We start from the raw sequence: 26036 nt of genomic DNA on the forward strand, positions 1-26036 counted from the left end.
TGATCTAAAATTGTTGAACTCAATATTCAGTCTGGAAGGCTGTAAAGTGCCTAGTCGGAAGATGAGGTGCTGTTCCTTCAGTTTGCGTTGAGCTTCACTGGAACAATGCAGCAGGCCAAGGACAGACATGTGGGCATGAGAGCAGGGTGGAGGGCTGAAATGGCAAGCGACAGGGAGGTCCGGGTAATGCTTGCGGTCAGACCGAAGGTGTTCTGCAAAGCGGTCACCTAGTCTGCGTTTGGTCTCTCCAATGTAGAGGAAACCGCATTGGGAGCAACGAATGCAGTAGACTAAATTGAGGGAAGTGCAAGTGAAATACTGCTTCACTTAAAAGGAGTGTTTGGGCCCTTGGACGGTGAGGAGAGGGGAAGTAAAGGGGCAGGTGTTGCACCTTCTGTGGTTGCATGGGAAGGTGCCGTGGGAGGGGGTTGAGGTGTAGGGGGTGATGGAGGAGTGGACCAGGGTGTCCCGGAGGGAACGATCCCTGCGGAATGTTGCCAGGGGGGTGAAGGGAAGATGTATTTGGTGGTGGCATCATGCTGGAGTTGGCAGAAATGGTGGAGGATGATCCTTTGAATGCGGAGGCTGGTGGGGTGATAAGTGAGGACAAGGGGGACCCTATCATGTTTCTGGGAGGGAGAGGAAGGAGTGAGGACGGATGCGTGGGAGATGGGCCGGACACGGTTGTGGCCCTGTCAACCACCATGGGTGGAAAACCTCGGTTAAGGAAGAAGGAAGACATGTCAGAGGAGTTGTTTTTGAAAGTGGCATCATCAGAACAGATGCGACGGAGGCGAAGGAACTGAGAGAATGGGATGGAGTCCTTACAGGAAGCGGGGTGTGAGGAGCTGTAGTCGAGGTAGCTGTGGGAGTCAGTAGGCTTGTAATGGATATTGGTGGACAGTCTATCACCAGAAATTGAGACAGAGAGGTCAAGGCAGGGAAGGGAAGTGTCAGAAATGGACCATGTGAAAATGATGGAGGGGTGGAAATTGGAAGCAAAATTAACAAATTTTTCCAGGTCCAGATGAGAGCATGAAGCAGCACCGAAGTAATCATCGATGTACTGGAGAAAGAGTTGTGGGAGAGGGCCGGAGTAGGACTGGAACAAGGAAATTTCCACATACCCCATAAAGAGACAGGCATAGCTGGGACCCATGCAGGTACCCATAGCCACACCTTTTATTTGGAGGAAGTGAGAAGAATTTAAGGAGAAATTGTTCAGTGTGAGAACAAGTTCAGCCAGACGGAGGAGAGTAGTGGTGGATGGGGATTGTTCGGGCCTCTGTTCGAGGAAGAAGTGAAGAGCGATCAGACCATCCCGGTGGGGGATGGAGGTGTAGAGGGATTGGACATCCATGGTGAACAGGAGGCGGTTGGGGCCAGGGAACTGGAAATTGTTGATATGATGTAGGGTGTCAGAGAAATCGCGGATGTAGGTGGGAAGGGACTGGACAAGGGGAGAGAGAATGGAGTCAAGATAGCAAGAAGTGAGTTCCATGGGGCAGGAATAAGCTGACACGATCGGTCTGCCGGGACAGTCATGTTTGTGGATTTTGGGTAGGAGGTAGAAGTGGGCTTCTCGGTGGAGCAGACTATCGGGATGCTGAAAATGAGGTGCCTGGACCGTTCTGGTAGAGCCCTGCAATATAGTCTGCAGAGGATGTCACACATCATCGTCGCCTGCTGCACCCTTGACAACCTGGCGCTGCAACGGGGAGAGGAGCCGGCTGAGGAGGAGATAGAGGAGCTGGGGGTCTCCTCCGATGAGGAGGATACCGACAGGGATGAGGGTGAGGGAGTCCTTGAAGGCAGCGATGATGGGCATGAGGATCTCCTAATGGCCAGACGAGGCAGGTGCGCTCGGGAGGCCCCCATAGCTGCTAGATTTGTTGAGGATGATGACGGAATGCAGTGAGGAGACAACATATTTCTTCAGATCGTATCTATGAATTTTTACTACGGTCTGGCTTATGGCAGCGCAAATACCCTCTATGAGAATGCTCCTGTCAAGGAGACACAGTGGAAACCCTAATAGTCACTTGAATGCAAGAGGATGATGATGACATGCAATGAGGACACTCCATAGATCTTCACCTCTGAGAATGTCTGACTCGTGTCTGGCCGAGGGCAGCTCGCTTGCGATCTGTGGTCAGGGTCATATCATGGAGACACAGACATGAAACTTTAAAAGCCTATGATCCTTTGTCTGCCTTCAGCACTTGACCCCTTCAGGAGCACAGTGTCACTGGCCACAGATGCTGGTGTGATGGGGGCCAGCCCCACCTTAAAAGGCGCTGAGAGCACACAGAGAGAATGATGGAGCTCTGTGAAGCCTGCCCACAACATTCTGGCAGCAATGACAAGCACCCCTGAGGTGCAGGCAGCAGTAATGTCTCCAGGGAGTGTGAGGCTGGGCCATCACTTTGGTCTGAAGCCTGCACAGAGCACAGAGAAGGGGCCCTGGACTGAGACACCTGCCTTTATCTTGTACAGAAAGATTTCACATCTGAGTAACACGAACACTGCTCATCAGGACAAGAAGCCTTAGGCAGAGAGATATTCTTGGGAGTTTATTGACAATAGTGAATAGTATGTACAAGTGATTAACACACGTGCCCAGGCTGTGCATCTACATCTTCTTAACCTTACTAACCCTGCTGCTATGTCTTGGTGCTCCCTGGCCATCCACAGCGGAGGTGGAGTCAACCTGCTGACTGCTATGCCCTGCCTGTGATGACATTGGTGGGCATCCTCTGGAGGGCCAAGACCTCGAGAGTCCCGGCCTGCTTTCAGGGTCCTGCTCTGTGGCAGTGGCAGCCTCTTCGGCTTGTGGAACTGGAGCTGCTGGGGTCACAGGGAGATGGGATTCAGATGGGCCCAATACTCCCGGAGTCACTTGGATGGATGGCCCCGGGGGTATACCTGTTGACCCTCCTCCTTTTGGGTGCCCAAGGGGCCCTGGCTGACTCCTTGTGGAGAAGGGGAAGCTGGAGGGAGATTGAACTGCCCCGTATCCCTCTTGCATATCCGCTGTTGGAGGCCAACTATGGCATCAGCAGTGGAGTTCAGCCTGTGCAACAGCACAGGAATGACATCCTTGACGAAAGTCTCCATGGTGGCTGCTATCCTACCAGTGTTGACTTCGGTGCATTTGCATGCCAGTGCTATCACCTCATACTCAAGGCAGACGGACTCCTCCATCTTACCTTGCAGCGGGCATCCCTTCCTGGTGTTTCTGAGCTTGGCTTTGCAGCTCCAGCAACTGTGACATGATCGAGTCCAGGGGTTCATCATCTGACTCGGACTCAGCAAATGTCTGGCCTCCAGCGGTCCTCTGAGTGCCAGTCACCTGGGGGACTCCCTGCGGCTGCCTGCTGTGGATCAGACAGTGCGATGTGCTCATCAGATTGTGATCCCGAGGCTATTCTAAAGCTAAGACCCACTGTGTGCTCTGCGCTGGTGGAGGGTGTGGGTGAGCGCTATGATGGAACTTCAAGGACGGCGCCTCCAGATTCCTCTTCAAAGGTTTCTTTCAGGGTTGATTGGAGGACCTGGGTCATGGGCTCAGTCGGCTGTTTCCCAGGCAGGCTTGCGGAAGCAAGGGGAGATAATCAGTGTATGGCAGCGGCCTGTGAAACAAGAAACATCACTCACGGCATGGTTGTCTGATGGATGTTGCACTGCTGAATCCTCACTTGGTAGAGCACCGCCGACCTCACCGTCAGCACAGGACCGGTCCAAATCCTCACTCACCAGCTAGAAGGCTGTTTTCAAAGTCCGTGAGGACCATGATTTCAGGCATTCCTCCAGTGGTCTGCAATCTCTCCCTCTCATAGACTCAGATGTTTACAGCACAGAAGGAGGCCACTTAGCCCATTGTGTCTGTACCGGTCAGCAAAGATCTGACTACACTAATCCCATTTCCAGCACTTGGCCCATTGTGTGCCAGCTTATCCTGCATGAATAGAGATGGAGAGAGTGTAAGCAGGATGCCTGCCAGGCCAGATGATAAGTGTGCCTGGCATGTGTGGGTGGCAAGTGATCCCATGGATGGGATGAGGACAATGAAAGTGTGTGTGAGGGAGTGAACAGTGATGTCTATTGAACCGGCAGTGAGTGAGAGCCCTGTGGATGTGTGATGGGTTTGAGATATGAGGATTGAAAGTGATGAGAAGAATGACTTTCCCTGCCGGATCGGAGGAGATCATTCATCCTCTTGTGGCACTGGGTGGCTGTCCTCTTTTGCAGAGCATTGGCACTGACCGCCACTGCCACTGCCTCTCAAGCCAGATTAGTGAGGTTGCTGCCCTCAGAGCGGGGCTACTGGACATCACAGTGAGCCTCCACTACATCCAAAAGGCGCTCGAGGGATGCCTCATTGAACCTGGAGACGCCAGTCTTTTTGCCTTTCAGGGCCATATCTTCTTAGCAGCAGTCCTGGGCTGGAAGCACTGAGAGGTGTGAATGCAGCTGGACTTTAAATGTGGCGCCCGACATGCTGAAGCAGCAAGGTGATGGTATGGCGGGCGAATGAGAGCCCGCCCACCATGGAAACGGCGTGTTTCCCGGGAATGCATAATTAATGCGGCGGGTTGGGACGATAAGACGTGAAAAGCCGCCATTGCGGCCGGTGGGTTAAAATGACGTTTTACCCGCCCGCTACCGCACTTCATGCAAATCTGGGACGATTCCGCCCATTGTTTCCGATGGTTGGGAAACCAAAAACACAAGGATACAGTCTCAGAATAAGGGGCCAATGAATACTGAGATGAGGAGAAATTACTTCACTCGAAGGTTTGTGAATCTTTGGAATTCTCTATCCTATACGACCATGGATGTTCCATCATTGGATACAGTTAATACTGGGATAGACAGATCTTTGGTCTCTGAAGGAATCAAGGTATATTGGGAATGGGCAGGGAAGTGGAAGTGGAGTTGAAGCCCAAGATCAGCCATGATCATATTGAATGGCAGATTATAGAGATAGTTAGGTAGAATCCATATATAGTTAGAACATTATACTTTAGAATTGAATAACATTTTTTTTTATTCACTAACAGGAGGTGGGCATCACTGGCTAGGCCAGCATTTATTGCCCATCCCTAATTGCCCTTGCTCAGAGGGCATTTAAGAGTCAGCCACATTGCTGTGGGTCTGGAGTCACATGTAGGCCAGACCAGGTAAGGAGAGCAGATTTCCTTCCCTAAAGGGTATTCATGAACCAGATGGGTTTTCACAACAATCCACAATGATTTCATGGTCATCATTAGACTTTTAATTCCAGATTTTTATTGAATTCAAATTTCACCATCTGCCATGGCAGGATTCAAACCCTGGTCTCCAGAATATTACCCTGGGTCTCTGGATTATTAGTCCAGCGACAATACCAATACGCCATCGCCTCCCCTTACAGGCAGAAAAAGGACCTTTTGTCCCCAGAAGCCTTTCACACACACAGGGACACAACTGAATTTAATTAAAGACAGGTGAACATTACTTCATGCTTGTAGAATTCACTGGAATTTTAGAAACCCCCCTTTTTTGGACACAGGTATCGATAAGCACTATCTTTTCACGATTTGAATGAGTTATTCCTTACTAATGGAATGTTAAATGATAGTCCAGTCTGGAACTTGGCATCATTAACTATTAAGAAAGGATTCTTAAAACCTGGTTTAGGGTACCATGAAAGACTAATTCTAACGGTCAGAATTAAACATTATCAAACACCTTTCACAAAGGACAGATGCTATGAGAATGTAGTCTTTAAATTACCTAAAAGAAACACATTACAAACATTTATTGACCAGATAAATGCTCACAATGTTCACATAATAAAGGCAATTCTCAACAATTAAATAATTATCAATCAATAAATGTAATTACAAAGCTAATCAAAAAGGAGCAGCTTAAATAAAGAAGCAATACCCATAGCTGCTTAGGATAAAATAATTTAGTTCAACGGTGTATAAAGATAAAGGCTTTTTCTACAGAAACTCAGTGTTCAAAAGAAATCTAAAGTCAATACTTCTGAGCAGCTGAACACTTTAATTGAGGAGTTTGTTGTCCGGCTGGTCAGACAACTAAACTGCTTGGGAATTTGAGGTAACGCTTTGCTTTAAATATTTGATGGAGATTCTAAGGGATTTCACAGAATCACAAGATTGTTATGGCACAGAAGGAGGCCACTCATCCCCCTGTGTCTACACCGGATCTCCAAGTGAGCATCATTAGTCTGTAGCATTTTAAGAGTTTTTTTTTTACTGGATTCTATATTGGAACTAAGATTGTGTTTTCCATCTTCCTACAATCTTTAATGTTGCGATGTACGTATCCACTTTAAAGAACCGTAACATGCAACACGCTTTAATAGACTTCTAAATAAGTTAGTAAAATATAACATCTCACAAAGTATTCTGTTTGCAACTTTAAGAGCCCCCTCTCCTCTATATTCCGAAAGTGGGGAGATACATTTTTTTGAAGGGAGACCCCCAGACCCTTATAATATCTGGGTAATTATAACGTAGCTGATCATTTTAAAAGGCTACCTGGAAGAAGGTAATATCTCTTGATGGTTATCTTTCTTGAGGGAGAAATTATTCACCTGCTTAGACCCAAAACAAGTACCTGCAGGAAGTGATTATTTTAAACTCACATGAAGGTGATTACTCGGGGAGTGCTCCTGATCTGGGATAGCCCCAAATGGGATTAGGGTTATAATTCACTTCAATATGGCCCCCTCCTGCTCCTATTCCTTGTGTCCTTGAGTTCCTGCTCCTAAATCCTTTAATAATGATTCACAGGATAAACAAAGAACTTGTATTTATATAGTATGATCTCACGCTGTCTCAAAGTGTCTTAGAGCTACTGAAGTATGTTTGAAACATATGAAATGCAGCAGCCAATTTGCACACTTCACGTTCCCACAGACAGCAACGTGATAACAAATTGATTGCCTTATTTCAGTGATATCGGTTAAGAGATAAGTATCACATTGGAATGTCAACCTATATTTTGGGCTCACATCTATTAAAAGAGAAATGAACTAACAAACTTCTGACTCAGGGGAAGAACGCTACCTCTAAGTCACACCTTTCCTCTCAATCGTTATCTGCATGATGTTTGTATGTGCTGCATATTAGAGTCCACTCAGTTCACACTATGTAGTATTATATCATGGGATTGGCATTTTTGTGCACTAGCTTGGCTTGTTAATTTGCACATTTGAAATCTCTAACAAAGATTGAAACGTCACAGGAGGAGGAGTTGCTTCTTTGCTGTTTGGATGTATTTAAAAGAAAGACGCACACTTGAAATGTTGCTAGCCAGCAAATTTAGGCAGCAGGAGAGCCAGCCCAAGGCAATTCCTGACCAGGAAAAATACTTCTCTTGAAGATGATAAATTGTTATTTATTATTCGGCAGTGGTAATCATTTTGCAACATGTCATGTTGCAACGAGGTCTTAAGCTTTCCTAATGTAAACTGTCTGTTAATAAAGCGCTTGACGTTGAATCTTTGTAACTATGTTACTTTAGAGCAATTTGTGGCTGAAGCACAGGCCAAGAATCAGAGATATTGCTAGACTGAGCGGATGTTCAGGTATCAATGACCTTGAAATATCATAGGGTCCTATAGGTGGTCTGCCGTAGCACCATTGGGAGAAATTGGCAGAACCTCAGAAACACAGGGCAAAATTTTTAGCTCAGTGGGCAGGCACGCGCCCGACCTGCTCGAGTGTAAAATGACACGTGTTGATGTTGGGCGAGCGTCTCAACGTCAACGCACAGTCGTGCAATATTTCTGTGGGCAGGGGCACACTCCAGAGTCGGCAGTGCACCCACTGATAATTAAAAGGACTATCAAGGCCATTAAGGGATCAGTTAAATAGAATTTTTCACTGCCTGTCCAACCTTACGGTTGGCGAAAAGGCCAAGCGGCCTTTGCACTTTTTAGGAAACCTCATCCACGGGCAGGATGAGGTTTCCTAAAGCGAATAAAAATAAAATAAAAACTTAAAAACTTAATTAGTAACATGCCCCTGCTCATGTGACAGTCACATGATGGGGATATGTTTTATAACATTTTTAATTCCTTTCTTATTTTTTTAAGCTCTTCATCCCCTTGAGGCAGCTCTGTGCCGCAGGGAGATTTTCAAGCGTTCACTCACGCGCATGAACGAAGTTCGCACTCACCCTTCTCTCCCCCGCCCCGGCACAGGTGGGGCTGAGCGCTGCCACTCACATTTCACGTTGGGCGGGCCTTAATTGGCCCGCCATAGCAAAATCGCCTTCTGGCCTCGACCATGGGCAGCGGTCAGCTTCCGGACCACCCCCGCCAAGCCCCCGCCGAGCCCGCCCGACAAGGGCAAGATTCTGCCCAAAGTGTTGATGGTTTACGTTGCTGTTCACACTCTGCCCTGCAGGGTTCCAGGACCTGAGGAATGTCATGGCCCAGAGTTTCCTGTCAATAATTGTGGAGTATGGCCAATTTGTGGCACCGTAGATTAAGGAAATTAGGCTTGAATGGCTCTCTACGTTACACCTGAATTTGCTCAAAATTTTAATGTTGATTCCGAGGGTTGAGAAAGGCTCTTGTGAATGCAAGTTCTCTCATAACCACCATTATAAGGTATCGCCCTCTTGTGGCTGGGAGCCCTTTCCCATGTGGGCACGGAAATTTTATATTGCTTATTATATAGGCATGCTTTGTGGTTATATGAAAGCTTGATGCTTCCACCTAAACGCCGTTAACATTTTGATCCAGTTTATGTGTTTACCTGGAACCCACTGGCGAACGGTAAAATTCTTTTAAGAGTAATTTCAGCAACAGGTTTTCATTGATATTATGTGACTAATATGATAGTGTCGGGCACCACAACATGCATGGATGGCTGCCTAGATCACTGCGCACACAAAGATACTGCTTATGTTGTTTACCTTCCAGTCATTGCTAGTAGTTGCTGCAGCTGTCACAAATTATTCATTGCACTGTGGTTCCTGTGGTTTTGTTTTTTAATTCTATGTTGAGACGCGATATGAAGATGCACCGCTAAAACACAACAGGTGTGGAATGAACAGAATGTCCAGCCAGCCCTAGACGAGAATACTAATCTGTCATATTTGCACTTTGGCTCCATCATGTAATCATTGTCTATTCTTAAAATTAATTAGGAATTAAATCCAACCAATACAGTTCTGTTTCAAAGGATGGACTAGAGTTGGGCTCAAGATTGATGGCTGTAATGGATCAAACACTATCTTTCAGTATTTTAATTAATGGCTCAAGAGGAGATCATTTTAAAACATGTGAGGCACTTCATAAACGCAGGAAAAACATAACTTATAAGGTTGCTGTCCTGTCTCCTGGGTGATTAGAGTAGCAGTGCTCAGAGCTTTACGATAGAACAAAACGACCTAACGCTGCCTCGGTAGATGCTGTCAGCTGTGGTTCAATGGTAGCACACTCATTTCTGAATCTGAAAGTTGTGGGTTGTAAGTCCCACCCCAGAGACCTGTGCAGAAAATACAAGACAGACACCCCTGTCCAGTACTGAGGGAATGCCACACTGTTTGAAGTGCTCTCCACTGAATGAGATGCTAAACGGAGTTCCAATGCACCCCTTCAGATGATCCTATGGTACTATTTTAAAGAAAAGCAGAAGAAATATTTATTCCTCAACCAACGTCATGAAAACAGGTTATCTGTTGATTATAATATCAGTGCTTGTGGGACCATGTTTTGTGGAAATTGACTTCTACATTTCCTACAATACAACAGTGAGTTCATTCAAAGATAAGTAAAGAGGGCACTCAGTAAAGAACATGTCTCTGCCATGCTCTGTTAGCTCATTGTTATCATAGTTACACAGTTCTTCCTTGAGATTTTTCCCTGCCTGGTTGATGGCCTGTAACTACAGAGCTGAAAAAAAAATACTTTTATTAAGAGCTTCTTTCTCATCGAGGAGGCTTCAGGCCAATCACATCCAATAACCTGCTCTGAAAACTCTGCTCACATTTTGACAGCTGTGCCAAATTGCACCATAGCAATGGAGAAAATCCACTATATTCTAAAACAATCAACAATGCCCTGAATAAAACAACTCGTGACATTCCTAAAAAAGACAATTTGCCAAATCTTCCAACATTAAAGATCCAGATCCAGGTCCACATCTTTGCCAAAAACTATAGTTCTTCCTTGGGCCATACCCCATCTATGTGCCAAGTTTCACTGAAATCTGTTCATTAGTTTTTGAGGTATATTGCTTACCTAGCGCAAAAAAATGATAGCTGTGGTTGTTGGAGATCAATCATCTCAGCTCCAGGGTATCACTGCAGGAATTCTTCAGGGTAATATCCTAGACCCAACCATCATCAGCTGCTTCATCAATGACCTTCCCTCCATAATAAGGTTAAAAGTGGGGGTGTTCACTGGTGGTCACATAATGTTCAGCACCATTTGCAACTCCTCAGATACTGAAGCAGTCCTTTCCCATATGTAGCAAGCCCCAGACAACATCCAGGCTTGGGCTGACAAGTGGCAAGTAACTTTCATGCCACACAAGTGCCAGGCAATGACCATCTCCAACAAGAGAGAATCTAACCATTGCCCTTGACATTCAATGGCATTACCATCATGGAATGCCCCACTATCAACATTCTGGGGATTACTATTGACAAGAAGTGGACCAGCATATAAATACTGTGGCTGCAAGAGCAGGTTGGAGGCTAGGAATTCTGCTGTTAATAATTCATCTCCTGACTCCTCAAAGCCTATCCACCATCTACAAGGCACAAGTCAGGAGTGTGATTGAATACTCCCCACTTGCCTGGATGAATGCAGCCCCTACACTTAAGAAACTCAACACCATCCAGGACACAAGCAACCCTCTTGATTGGCACCCCATCTACCACCTTAAACATTCACTCCCTCCACCACTGATGCACTGTGGCAGATGGTGTGTACCATCTACAAGATGCACTGCATCAATTCAGCAAGGATCCTTCGACAGCACCTTCCAAATCTGTGACCTCTATCATCTAGAAGGACAAGGGCAGCAGATGCATAGGAACACCACCATCTGCAAGTTCCCCTCCAAACCACACACCATCCTCACTTTTAAAAAAATATATATTTCATGGGATGTGGATATCGCTGGCATGGCCAGCATTTATTGCCCATCCCTAATTGCCCTTGAGAAGTTGGTGGTCAGCTGACTTCTTGAACCGCTGCAGTCCATGTGGTGTAGGTACACCCACAGTGGCTCAAGAAGGTGTGTGCGTGCAGGGTTGGTGGAGACAAGGAAAAATAGCAGAGAACTGCATTGGGACAGCTCCTGATGCAGTCCTACCACAGGGTAAATTTCCCAGCATTGGCACCTGTTGTATATTTTATATATTTGATTTCCCTTAGAGCAATCTAGAGATGACACACGTTTCAAAGTGTTCAACAGGTTTTATTCAGAGTACTTTAAATTATCTCTGAAGCCACAAAATGTCTGCTCTCATGCTTACAGCTCAGTTTCTAGTAGCGTCTCGTAGCTCTGTTTACTTTGCTCCGAGTCAACGACCAGGCTTAACCAATCAAGCACAGTGAGCATAGATCAGTTACCATACTCTCATAACCAAGCATAGAAGCATTGAGCAATTGAACACTGCATGGCCGAATACATATTGGCTGCCCGCTGAACAGATAAGACAGCCAATTTAGATAATTAGCGGCCCTATTAAGGACAATTTTCCTGGTGGTAGAGTGGCATCCCACTGCATGGGGACACCAGCAGCATCATTGACACAGCTACCCTGTGGAAATCCGGGAATCCGTTAGAGCTGGAGGTACAAATGCCACCACCCATCCCCCACCAAAGAGGGAGATGCAAGTATGAAAGGCTCACCCCTATGTATCCAATGGGCCATCTGAAGTGGCCTTCCATCTTGGGATTAAACTTTGTTTATTTAACCTTACCTCTCCAAGGACCCCTCCATGTTACAACATTCTCCCGATTTCCGACCAGCCTCAGCTGTGCCCACCTCTCCCGGTGGGGCTGCCTAGGCTCCTAAGCTGCCAGCCCTTTGATTGAAAAGGCAGCATCTGCATCCTACATGCCGTCCTTAGGAATATAGCTCCTTTGCCCAGGGAATGGTTAGAATGTGGAACTTGCTACCACAATGGGTGGTTAAGGTGAATGGCACGGATGCATTCAAGTGAAAGTTAGATAACACACGAGGGAGAATGGAATAGAAGGACATATTGATGGGATTATATGAAGAGGAGTGGATGGAGTCTCATGGTGCATTCCTGTGGGTAGTGCATTCTGTAGTCACAGTGTGTTGGTGGCAGAGGCATGCTCAGATACTGAGTTCAGTGACAGGGCACTAGCCAAGCAGATTGCTCTCTCCTGGGTGATGTGGATTTTTTAAAATGTTGTTTAGCTGCACCCATCAAACTGAGTGGTTCAGAGTTGAACCTTGTGGATGGCAATGAGGCATTGAGGAGTCAGAAGATGAGCCATTTGCTACAGAATCCACCCTACTCTACCTACCACAACGCTGAGCTGGCAACATCATGCTCTTTCCATGCTTACCTTTGCCTAGAAATGTTCTTTCACTCAGATTTTGCCCAGTTCACCTTATAAGCAGAACACCAGCAACATTGATAATGCTATATCAAGGGGAATAGATTAGAAGAAATACCTAGCATAGAGTGACATGCTGTAGACTTCCGATGAAAACCATTTATGTTGGAGTACTCAACATGTTTTGCTGATGGCTCCATAGGAAGGAGAAAAGCAGAGACAGATAGAGAGAGAGAGAGAGAGAGAAAAAGAGAGAGAAAGAGCGAGAGGGGCACTGAATTTTTGAAGGTTGTGACACAAAAAAGCAGTGCTACCAATTGAAACAAAGAACTTGGGGTTCTGCAGGGAATCTGACAATTGAATTAAGAAAGTTGCCTTAATTCCAACTCAATGAAGAGTGTAGTGCCAATGTGACTATTCCATGAAATCTAAGGAAAGTGCAGTTTTAAGAATAACCATGTTTCAAAATTCAATCAAATAATGTCTGAAGAAAATCACTCCTTCACAAAGCATGTGGAGTTGAAAATCTCCATAGAATGCAAAATGCATATTGCCATGAAGGAAGACCTTTCTCTACTGCTGTCTTTCCAATAATATAATACTGTAATGGCACCAATTCCCCAACATAATGCCACATTTGTCAATTTAATAATTCAATTTAAGTTCTTAGTTCAGGTTGAGAAAAAAAGGAAAAAAAAAACATTTCTGACAATGATTACTATGCTTTTAGCCTTTGTTCAATTTATAGCACAACATATCTCTGTCTCTTCAAAAAATTGTTTTCTACATGAAGATTTGCTGCATGTTTATGCAATACTGGCTCTGATAGTGGTGGAGATGAAACACAAAAAATCAACCCTCACCCTCCGGAAATGCAAAGCACATATCACACATCTTTTGAGCAATTGACAGCAATAAGGATTAACTTGTAACTGATACAATGAATGATAGAAGAGGTCAATTAGCTCACTGTGTCTGTGTTCTGTGTTCTTCACTTGCAGCTAGTGGAAGAATCTACAGTGGTCCTCACAGAGCCTTGTGGCAGGAAGCAGTCAGCAGAGTTACCTTGGAAAGCTGTGGGAAGGGATGTCTGCTGGCAACCCAAACAAGAGACTGAGGCTCCCACAATGGTGAGGTTTGTAAAGGAAAATGGGGAGGGTTACATAGCCAAAAAGCTAATGGAAGAACCCTAAAGAATCTAATCTTGGAGGAATAGCTGGAATAGCAAGGAGAAGTAAAGAAATTTTCAGAGGGTTGTGGCATACCTTTTGGGTTGGTCACAGGAAAAGAGAATGAACCTTCAAGATTTTGCAAGACAAAGGGATGAAGTAAAAAGTCAAACTGTGCTTATAGCAAAAAGTCTTTATCAACTTTGGTGTTAAGTTAATAGTGCTTGCTTTGTTTAATTCTTCTTGTATACAATAACGTTTGCTTTGTTCAAAAATCTGAAATCTTGTGGCGTAGTTCTGTGGATTCATTTCTATTTGGTCCGATGCCTTCTTTAAATGTTAACGGTCCCCAACCGAATCATAACAGCTAGTTCATGGGTGTGAATCTTGGATTAAGGGAGGGCAAGATCTGGAGATCCATGGGTGTGAACACCTGGTGAAGGAAAGACAGGCTTTGGCACCATTTGAGTGCCCTGCGCACTCAGGTAGCTTGCTGATACTCACTGCCAAAACTCATACATGTGTAACGGCTAACATGACAAAACACTGAGTGACTGTTCCATGTGGAACTGTACACCAGTCAGAGTCAATGCTTTCAGTGAGAGAGAGAACATTGCAGAAAAAGAAGTAAGTATGTTTACTGCAGTGGTTGGGTCTCCACATGCATCCAGGGCTTAGACAAAATGGTTCCCATTCAGTAAGTGCAGCAGAGAAAGCAGTGCTCACAGCCTGCAATTGCAATTTACATCATCAGTACAAATGAGCATTTCAAATATTATGCTACAATATTCGTATAATACTCTATCAAGAAAAGATTGTTTTTGTTATGCTGTTGTCTCTTACTAGTACTGCTGGCAGTTAAATGTCACAATAAGGAATTGCTGTATGAATTTAGCTATTGCACATTTTTAAACACGACTTACTCTGATTTTATATTGGTGCTGAAATACATATAATTTAATAAAACAGAACATTATTCAGAATTAGACCTCTCACTGCTTCATTGTAGAATTATAAAATACTGCAGTGCAAAAACAAGCCATTTGGCCCATGAGGTCTGTATTGATCTTTTTACCCACATGATCCATCTATTCTGATTCACCTCTCCTGCTTGCTCAATACACCCATTAACATTCCTCTTTTTCAAGAAACTATCTGTTTCCTTTTTAAAAGAATTGCTTGTGTCAAGACAACTCCACATCTGAACACTCCTCTGGCACCCAGCTTTGCAAAATTCAGAGCTGAGACGAATCCCAAAGCACAGATCACTTGCCTACACTGTGAATAAGCATGGATCCAACACAAACCCCTGTCCAGAGCCATTCACCACACCTTGCCAGTCCAAGAAATTTCCCTTTACACTGACCCTTTGTTTTCTGTCTTACAAGAACACAGATACACAGGACTTAGGAGCAGGAGCAGGAACAGGCCATTCAGCCCCTCGAGCCTGCTCCAGCATATGATACGATCATGGCTGATCTGATTGTGGTCTCAACTCCACTTTCTTGTCTGCCCCAGAACCCTTGACTTCCTTGTCTATCAAATATCTATACAACCTAGCTTTGCATAAATGCTTTCTGAGGAAGAGAATTCCACAGACTAATGACTCTCTTGAGAGAGAGAGAAAAAAAAATCCCCTCATCTCCATCTTAAAAGGGAGACCTCTTATTTTTAAACTGTGTCTCCACAACAAGAGAAAATATATTTCCAGTATCCACCCTGTCAATTCCCCTCACGATCTTATATGTTTCAGTAAGATCACCTCTCATTCTTCTAAACTCCAATATGTTTGGTTCAACCTGTTTAACCTTTCTTCATAAGATAAGCCCTTCATCCCAGGAATCAGTCAAGTGTACCTTCTCTGAACTCTTCAAAAGCAATTATATCCTTCTTCAAATAGGGAGACCAAAACTGTACACAGCACTCCAGATATGGTCTTACCAAGACCCTGTACAGCTGAGGTAAAACTTCCTATTTTTATATTCCATTCGTCTTGCAATAAATGCTAATGTTCCATTTGTTTTTCTAATCACTTGCTGTATCTGCAAGCTAACTTTTGTGATTCATGTACTAGGGCACCTAGTACATATCCCTCTGTACCACCAAATTCAGCAATCTCTCTCCATCTTCCAACGATCTTTCTCTCTCCTTATGTTCACCTTCCCTTTAGCTCGATAGGCTTGATTCTATTATCAGGTGTTCCCAGTGAGATGGCACTTTCCTGCTGACCAGGAAACGACAGGCCTGTAGCTTTTGAATCTTTCTCTATTCATTTAAACGGACAGAAAAACCATGCCATGACCTACAATATCCTTTTGAGTGCTACTCCAGCTTGCAATAACCAACGTGGTACTAGCCCATACATAGCTTTAACTTTGTTTTAAGTGCTGCATGTGGTACCTTACCCAACACTTTTTGAAAATTCCAATCGACCACACCCACTGCACTTCATTTACCTACATAAGAACGTAAAAAAATATGGGCTGGAGTTGGCTAATTTTCTCTTCAAGTTTGTCCCGCCATTCAATTCGAAACCTGTTATTTCTTCACAGAAGGTCGATACAAGTATGACCTACCCTGTTGAAACCATGCTCACTATTCCTGCTTGGACCTATTTCTCTAGATGTTTAGTAACTTCACCCCATATTGCACCCATGCTTAGATTTCCACCCCCAACCCCCTTGATTTCACCTGATTGTGGCTGCTGGAAGTGAAAAATGGGCAGAAATGCCATCTGACAGCAATAGGCTCCACTTTAATCTGTGACACCTTTTCGAGTGAGTGAGGCCACTGGCAGAGGAAGTGCCCGCCTCAGCAGAAGGGTGCCTCATTTAAGTATTAGTTTGCATGCCAATCCCACCATTTTGGGCAGCAGGGACTGAACTGTTAATTGAGAGGCCATTGGGAGCGAATAGTTTGGGGGCATTAGATTGCGTAAGATGGAGCTAATGGAAGAAAGTGAGATAGTGGCATGGTGGTATTGTCACTGGACAGGTAATCCAGAAGCCCCCAGGGTAATGTGCTGAGGGCCTCAGTTCAAATCCCACCACAGCAGATGGCAGAATAAAAATCTAGAATCAAAAGTCTAATGATGGCCATAAAACCATTGCTGATTGTCATTTAAAAAAAAAACCTCTCTGGTTCACTGATGCCCTTTAGGGGAAGGAAATCTGCTGCCATCACTTGGGTCTGATCTCCATGTGACTCCAGGCCCACAGCAATATAGCTGACTCTTAAATGCCCTCCAAATAAGGGCAATTGGGGATGGGCAATAGTTAGGGTGAATAAAAAAAAAAATCTCAGAAATGTTGTGGGTTTCAATTGAGTCTTGATTTTATTTTGTATTTTTATAAATTCTTAGGTCTGGTTTTCTGTTCCTCACAAGCATGTTTCCTGGGCTGCACCGCGTTTTTCCTTTGGAGTCTGGTTAAAATATAGTCATTCTGGTGTATTCAAAGAGGAAAATCAAGACTTAGTAGCATATCAAAGCCACGGTAAGGTTAACTGGGAATAATATCACAGCTGAAATGGGAAACTTGCCCTTTGAATATTCAATCATTCAAACGCATCAACTATAGATGGCTAGGATCCAACAGGATTGCTTTGTATTTGTGCACAAACTATGCGCTTTGCAATGAGAAGGCAAGTCATACAAAATCCACAGCATGAGTTGTTTATGCGAAAGGGCATAAATATTCAAGCATTCGGCAAGATGTTGGTTTAATATTCTAATACCACATCTTGCTGTTCAGAACAACATTGCTCAGAATAGCGTCTAACAAAATCGTGTCACACTATTTGACTTTCATTTGATGTATCATACTGAGATTATAATTGAAATGATGTATAGATAAATGCTATTCCACAACATGAGGCAAGACTGTGCTATATTATCTATTATTGCAATATAAAATCATGTCAGCAGTGCTATCCATCATCATTGTTCTGCTTCCAAGTGTGCTCCTTAATATCAACATGATGTATAGTTGTGCCATAAAATGGAACATTTTCTTCACTGATATCTTATGATTATGTTTAGAATTAATGGATCAAGGTAGAACAGTCCATTTTTCATGGTACATTTCCGCTACATAATTTCTGACAGCTTCAAAGTAGTATACACCCTATTGATGCACACACCCACAACGCTCTCGCAGCACATGTACGCGCACGACATCTGTAAATAAAATGCACAGGCAAATAGCTATCAGACTCAAAACAATCTCTGCACACAACACCATACCCATTAACCACTTGTAGAACCCTCACACATCACCATGCGCACACAATATTTTCAATATACATACATACACACATCACACTGCAATCACCACACACAGTTACCATAAAACATCACATATACATCGCTGACATTCAGCACACATGCACACAGTCAAACATAGAGATACCTTACACCATGCCATTCCACATATTCCTTTCCGTGTACACATAGATAAACAACATCATATATACTAACTACTCACAACTACTGCCCATGCACACACACATATACACAGCATACACAAACACACACCCACCACAAACACAGGGCGACAAACTTTTATGAAGTAAAATAAGGGACACTTTGACCTTTGAACCATGGAGACGGGGTTGATGGTGACCATGATGTGGGGTGGGGTGGGTTCAACATGAGAGGTGTTTGGGGGAAGGGGGTCTTGGAGCCATAAAAGTAGGGGGGGGGGGGTGGGTTAAAATTAACAAAAACATACAATTAATCTTGTTCAGTCACAATGTTCTCTGCTGGCCGACCCACTCACTCAATTGCTGCCCCACTCAAGTCACTCAAGTTCACCCTGGAGACTCCAAGAATCAATCTCCCATAGGCTGTCCTTAGGAATAAAGGGACAAAAGGAGTCCCTTAAGGGACACAAGGCAAACAATCAAAATAAGGGACAATCCCTTAAAATACGTGACAGTTGGTCACTCTGCACATAGGCTACATCTGCACACACAGCATAAATAAACAAACACCACAAAGTGCACACACTGGGGTCAATTTTCACTTTCACACACATTTTTACATTTGATTTGCATGTTTCAGCACTATCCTGAATCCAAGTGCGAATAGCACACATCAATTTATCTTTCCAAGATTGTGAACAATAAAGTAGGTCCTGTTTCCCCATTTTTGAATGTAAAATGGGTTAGAAAATTGTTAACTTTGAGAGGCTATGTCTCAAGCCCCAAAGACATCAGAAATGCCTGACACCATAATGGTCTTCCACCCATATTGAGGCATCCGGGACGACTGCCTTAAATAGGCATTGAGGTTCCTTGAATATGCTAAAGAAAAGCCAAATGCCTCTTTAAAAACTCATCGGTAACACCAGTCAACAGTGAGCAGAGTACCCATCAGTCAAGCTCTGTCAGGTTTTCCAATGGTTACTGTGGTCTAAGCAATGACCATCAACAAAATAAGGTTTGTTTTTATTTTCATTTTACTTTTGCGTGAACCAAACAGTGCTCCTCCTAGCTTCATGGAACTTCTGAGGGTCACTTCCAGTCTGAAAGCATTCATCCCTTCCTGCTCTTCTCCCTCCTCAGGGCCACTGCCAGGGAGGCAGCCATTTCAAATTGGTCCTGATTAAACCAGCAAGCTGACCCTTGATACCTGATTGGTGGCCGCAGATCGCAGGAAATGTGCTGCTGAGATGTGAGACCTAGGCAGAACCTTCTGTTCGGTGTGCGGGGGTGGGCCCTGCGTACCGATGCATAAAATGACACGCAGTGAAGTCGGGCGTGCGTTCCGACGTCACCGCGCGTCATTCCTGTCTTCCGTTCAGCGAGCATGCACCGGAGTTGGCTGTGCGCCCGCCAAAGGCCTGTTAAGGCCATTAATCAACCAATTAAACTAATTGTCAGGGCTGCCCGTCCAGCCTTAAGGTTGGCGGGGGGGGGGGGGGGGGGGGGGGGTGGGGGGGTGGGCAGGTGAAGAGCCCAGGCGGCTTTCACATTTATCATGGAACCTCATCCACGGGCGGGATGAGGTTTCATGAGGGGTTTATTCGTTCAGTAAAAATTTTCATGACAATTCGTAAACATGTCCCAGCTCATGTGACACTGGGGGCATGTTTGAATAATTTTCTTTTTTTCTTTTTTTCAATGTTTCATTTTAGTCTTAATCTCCCTGAGGCAGCTCCATGCCTCAGGGAGATTTCTGCGCAGGCCCCGACTCTCCCTCCTCCCCCGGCCGCAGGGCGGGCCTTAATTGGGCCACCCACGTAAAATGGTGACGCGCAGCCGATTGCGGGCGGTGATCGGCTCTGCATCCGCCCGTGCCCGCTCCCAATTGGCCCACCCAATGGGGAGAAAATTCTCCCCCTAATTTCGGATGAATGTCAGGCCTAGCTCATTCTCAGTGCACCATCTATTCTGTCCCTGTTTTCGGCTGGAGTTGGACTCTAAGAGGGGGAATAATTAAAGGCTGAAATGCAAAGGAAAATACGAAAGTTGCTAGAATAGTCAATGAGCTTGGTCCATGGTTTTTCTTTATATACTTTAAATATAAAGGAGGATGTATCATGTTACTTGAACAATTCAAAACATTATTAAAGTGCTTCGACAAAATAAGCAACTGAACTGGTGAAACCCCAGTCATTCCTGATGCCTAAGAGTACAGTCATGGACACAATGTGGCACAGGGTCACTGTCCACCCCATTTACACTGACACTCCTCGTCATCATCACCTTGAGCAGGGCCCAGAGGAGTGGCTGGAGCACCTGCTAGTTTCAGGTTGGGAAGCCACTTGTAAGATGCAAATTGGATTCCTATGACATGCAGAGGACATGAAGATACAAGTGGGCTGACTGCACACGTTCGGCCAGTTTGTACCAGCGCAGAGTAGCTTAACCTGTGCTAAGTAAAGGGATCACCAGAGGCTGTTCAGTAAACAGCCCAAAAAAATGATGTTTTAACTTTTACTTTTCCTGGTCTTGGAAGAGAAGAAATGGCCACATTGAGCCCACAATAAAACCTCAGTTCACTATTGGCCAGCGCAAGGCCTCCCCCGCCTGGAATCACGTTTCCCTGCCCCAGGCTCGGACTGTTAGTCTGCTCATTATGGGAACTATCTGATCTCACATCCCCTCAAAATGGTGGTGCCTCAAGCTCTCTGGCCTGTAACTGAGGCCCAGGCTTCGAAATGGCTCAGGCCTCACTGCGGTAACAGTGGACTGTCATGCTCCTCCTGTTGTGTGCCTCAAGTTAGAATGACTCCCCTTATCCACTTATGAACTCAAATGTGATCTTTCACAGTGGATTCATGTTTATCACATTGCCTGTTAACATGTTGTGGAGCTGCTGTACGTTTAATAGTATGGGTCTGTTCTATGTTTAAAATGTGGACCTGCTATACATTGAAAAGGTCAAATTGCTGTAAGTTTAAAAGGTAGATCTGCTACACATTTAACATTATGTGACTAAGGGGAGGCAGAGGCACAGTGGTATTGTCGCTGGGCTGATAATCCAGAGACCCAGGGTAATGCTTCGGGGACCTGGGTTTGTATCCCACCACGGGCAGATGGTGGAACTTGAATTCAATAAAAAAAAATCCGGAATTGGAAGTCTAATGACGACCATTGCTTATTGTCATAAAAACCCATCTGGATCACTCATGTCCTATAGGGAAGGAAATCTGTTGCCCTTAACCTGGTCTGGGCTACATGTGACTCCAGATCCACAGCAATGTGGCTGACTCTTAAAAAATGCCCTCTGAACAAGGACAATTAGGGATGGGTAATAAATGTTGGCCTAGCCAGTGATGCCCACATCCCATGGATGAATAAAAAAAAATAAAAGATTAAGATGGTACGTCACTGCGGTGACACAGGATTTTACATTGCTCATTGTATCAGTTTACTGCCTTCAAGTTCTTCATCAGTTTTTAACATATCTTATGAGAGCTAATGATATCAGTGAATTACAAAAAACACTCATGAAACTTGTGACTGTTGGTTTTGGTTTGTCTGCTAATGATGTAATTTTTCTTTATCATTTTACGTGATTTTTAATGAACAAGCAATGTACCTGCAATGAATTGCCAAATATATTTGAATCAAATTGAATTGATCTGAAAGTTTTGTGCGATTAAACAATCTACTAATGTCAACTCACAAATTGCTGAGTAAAATGCAAGATTGTAGCTGGGAACTCCCACGGAGATGCTCTGCTACTCCAAGGTCACTGAGCATGGAACGAAAACCTTGTTTCTAGGTGTAGGTAAAAAATTCTACTGTGACGAGTAAAAATGTGTTAAAGTTAGCTGGGAAAGTAAGCTGTGAGGAGGATGTAAAGATGCTACAAAGAAGTGTAGGTCAGGTGGCACAGCATTGTCACTAGACCAGTATTTAAGAGACCCAGGGTAATGCCCCGGATTTGAATCCCACCATAGTACATGGTGAAATTTGAATTCAATAAAAATCTGGAATTAAAAGTCTGATGACATTGAAACCATTGCTGATTGCTGTAAAAATCCATCTGGCTCACTAATGCCCTTTAGTGAAGGAAACCTGCTGTCCCCTGTCTGATCTAACCTACGTGTGACTCCAGACCCACAGCAATGTGATTGACTCTTAATGTAAAACGCCCACTAAACAAGGGCAATTAGGGATGGGCAATAAATGCTGGCCTAGCCAGTGATGCCCAAATCCCATGAATGAATGAAAAAAAAATTAGGAGGGCAAGAAGGGGGCAGATGAAGCATAATGTGGAAAATCCTGCAATTATTCATTTTGACCAGAAGAATGGGAAAGGTAAGAGACTAGTAAATGTTGGGGTTCAGAGGCAGCAGACACAGACAAGGCAAGGAAGCCAAGTAGTTTGCCAGTCTTTGTTACAGGGAGTCGGAGTGTAAGAATAAGGATATTGTGCTGCAATTATATATATCGGTGACGCCACCTTTGGTGACACCACATACGGGGCAGAATTTTCTGCCCATCGGGCGGGCGGGCCGGACCCAATCTCTGGCGGGCGGGGAGCCGATCCCTGCCAGAGAAGCGGGCCCCGCCGCCATTTTAAGTGGGCGGGCCGATTAAGGCCCACCCAGCGTGCCGTCCGGCGGGAAGCGCTATGCGCTTCTTGTGCGGGCGGGGGGGTATTCCCCAAAAGTGAGAGTGCGCTCTTTCATACTTGCACACAAAAGAGCGCACATCTCCCTGAGGCTAAGTGCAGCCTCAGGGAGATCGCTGACATCTGCATAAACTTTAAAAATAGAAAAATAAAAGAACCCTTAACATGTCCCCCTCATGTGACAATGTCACATGAGATGGGACATGTTAATAAATTTCACTGAAACTTTAATAAACTTTTTTAAACCCTACATGAAACCTCATCTCGCCAGTGGATGAGGTTTTATGTTTTTTCAGAAGCCCGCTGGGGCTCCTGGCTGACCCTTAAGAGGTTGGACGGGCAGGGCCTTTAATTGTTTTAATTGTCCTGTCAATGGCCTCAATTGGCCATTGACAGGTCAGCGGGTCCGCAGCTGATTTCGCTGTGCCCCCACCTTCCTGAAGATTTAATAGGGGGGGGATGATTTTGGGGGTTCCTCCCGATGCCATCCTGTGTCATTTTTGTGTCGGTGAGCGGGCCCCGCCCCCTGCTCATCGACAGAAAACTTCAGCCCCATGGTATACACTGTATAATATGGTCTCCTTGTCTAGAGGATGCAAAAAAGGTGCATTAGGTTCCTGGTATGAAAGGGTTGTCCTATGAGGAAAGATTAATTAGAATGGGTTTATATTTTCTAGATATAGAAGAATGAGTGGTGATGTCATTGAAATGTATAAACTTCTTAGAGGGCATGACAGGGTAAATCAGTGAGAGATTGTTGGATAGTCTAGAATGAGAGGTGATAATCTCAGGAAAGGGTCAGCCATTTATAACTGAGGTTAAAAGAAATTTCTTCACTCAGAGGATCCTGATCTTCAGAATTATCAACCCCAGGGGGGCCATGGCTACCCAGTTGTTAAATCTATTCAAGGAAGAGATCAATAGACTTTTGGGCACTAAGTGAATCAAGAAATATGGCAATATGGTGGGAGAGTGGAGTTGATGTAGAAGTTCAGATCAGCCTGTATGGCCTACTCCTATTTTTTGAGGAGATAACAGAGAGCAAACAATAGCAATGCAGTAGCTGTAATTTATCTGGATTTTCAAAGGCCTTCGATAAGGTGATCCATAATAGATTAATGAATAAAGTCAGGGAATGCAGGGTCAGAGGACAAGTGGCAGAATATGCTACTAGCTGGCTTCAAGACAGAAAGCAGAAAGTGGGAGGAATGGGTAGTCATCCAGGGTGGCAGAAGATGGGGAAGTGGTGTTCAACAAGGATCAATGGTATTCATGATTTACATTAAGAACTTGGACTTTGGGATCAAAAGCATAATTTCCTAATTTGTGGATGACATCAAATTGGGATGGAGCGATGGTCAATATTGTGGATGACTGCAACAAATTACAGGAGGACATTAGTAAACTTGTAGAATGGGAAAATAATTGGCAAACTATATAAAAAACAGAAAATGCTGGAAAAACTCAGGTCTGGCAGCATCTGTGGAGAGAGAAACAGAATTAACGTTTCGCGTCCGTATGACCTCAGAGATAAAGAGAAGTAGAAATGTGATGGATTTTATGTTTAAGAGGGGATGGAGCAGATGGAGCAAAATAGGAGGTTAGGGATAGGTGGGAGCTAAGGACAAATTTGACAAAGATATCATGGACACGGGACAAGGAGTGTTCATGGTAGTGTTAAAGACTAAAGAAGGTGCTGATAGTGGCATAAAGATGGGATAACAGAATGTGTTAATAGCAGAACAAAGGTCAGCGCTCTGTGAAAGCAAAACACTGTGGAGCATTGCAGCAGGCCAAGGGTGGACATGTGGGCATGAGATCAGGGTGGTGATTTGAAAGGGCAAGCGACAAGAAGGTCTGGGTCATGCTTGTGGATTGAGCGAAGGTGTTTACATTTAATCTCCCCAATGTAGAGGAGACCACTGCTCCCAATGCGGTCTCCTCTAGCAGCGAAAACAGTAGACCAAATTGAAGGGGTGCAAGTGAAGCACTGTTTCACCTGAAAGGAGTGTTTGGGCATTGGATGGTGAGGAAGGAGGAGGTAAAGAGGCAGATGTTGCACCTTCTGTGGTTGCATGGGAAGGTGTTGTAGGAAGAGGATGAGGAGTTGGGGGTGATGGGCCAGGGTGTCACGGAGGGAATGGTCTCTACAGAATGTTGATGGGGGGGTGGTGGCAGGGAGGTGGGTGGGGAGGGGACGAGGGGAGGATGTTGTTGCAACATGCTGGAGTTGGCGGAAATGGAGGAGGACGATCCTTTGAATATGAAGGCTGGTAGAGTGAAAAGTGAAGACAAGGAGGGTCCTATCTTGGTTCTGGGGGGGAGGGGAAGGTGTGAGGGCAGAAGTGCAGGAGGTGGGTCAGACATGGTTGAGGGCCCTGTCAACCACAGTGGTGGTGGGGGGAATCCTCAGTTAAGGAAAAAGGAAAACTTGTCAGAAGTGCTGTTTTGGAAGGTAGCATCATCAGAATAGATGCAACGAAGATGGAGGAACTGGGAGAATTGGATGGAGTCCTGATAAGAAGCAGGGTGTGAGGAGCTGTACTCGAGGTAGCTGTGGGAGTCGGTGGGCTTGTAATGAATATTGGTAGACAGTCTATTACCAGAAATGGAGACAGAGGGGTCAAGGGAGGGGAAGGAGGTGTAGGAGATGGATCATGTAAAAGTGAGAGAGGGGTGGAAATTGAAAGTAAATTGATAAATTTTTACAGGCCCAGATGAGAGCATGAAACAGCACTGATACAGTCATAAATGTACTGGAAAGAGAGTAGCTGGAGGGGGCCTGAGTAGGACTGGAACAAGGAACATTCCACATACCCCATAAAGAGACAGGCATAACTGGGAACCACACGGGTACCCATTGCAACTCCTCATCCCCTTCCCATGAAATCGCAGGAACTGAAACGCCTGCTGTTTTACCTCCCACTTCTCACCATCCTAGGCCCCAAACACTCCTTACAGGTGAAGCAGCACTTCACTTACACCTCCTTCAATTTGGTCTACTGTATTCGCTGCTCCCAATATGGTCTCCTCTACACTGAGGAGACTAAACACAGACTGGGTGACTGCTCTGCGGAGCACCTTCACTTAGTCCACAAGCATGACCCAGATCTTCCTGTCGCATGCCACTTCAACTCACCATCCTGCTCTCATACTCACATGTCCATCCTTGGCCTGCTGCACTGTTCCAGTGAAGCCCAGTGC

General features: G+C 44.9%; 1 protein-coding gene across 1 annotated transcript in view; it reads right to left on the minus strand.

Annotated features, from left to right (window-relative positions):
* The window catches only part of glra3 (glycine receptor, alpha 3), a 252760-nt gene that overhangs the window by 216217 nt on the left and 10507 nt on the right, over positions 1-26036 (minus strand). The window lies entirely within an intron of this gene.

Source organism: Cetorhinus maximus, chromosome 2 (genome assembly GCF_964194155.1).
Source record: "Cetorhinus maximus chromosome 2, sCetMax3.hap1.1, whole genome shotgun sequence".
Taxonomy (NCBI): Eukaryota; Metazoa; Chordata; class Chondrichthyes; order Lamniformes; family Cetorhinidae; genus Cetorhinus; species Cetorhinus maximus.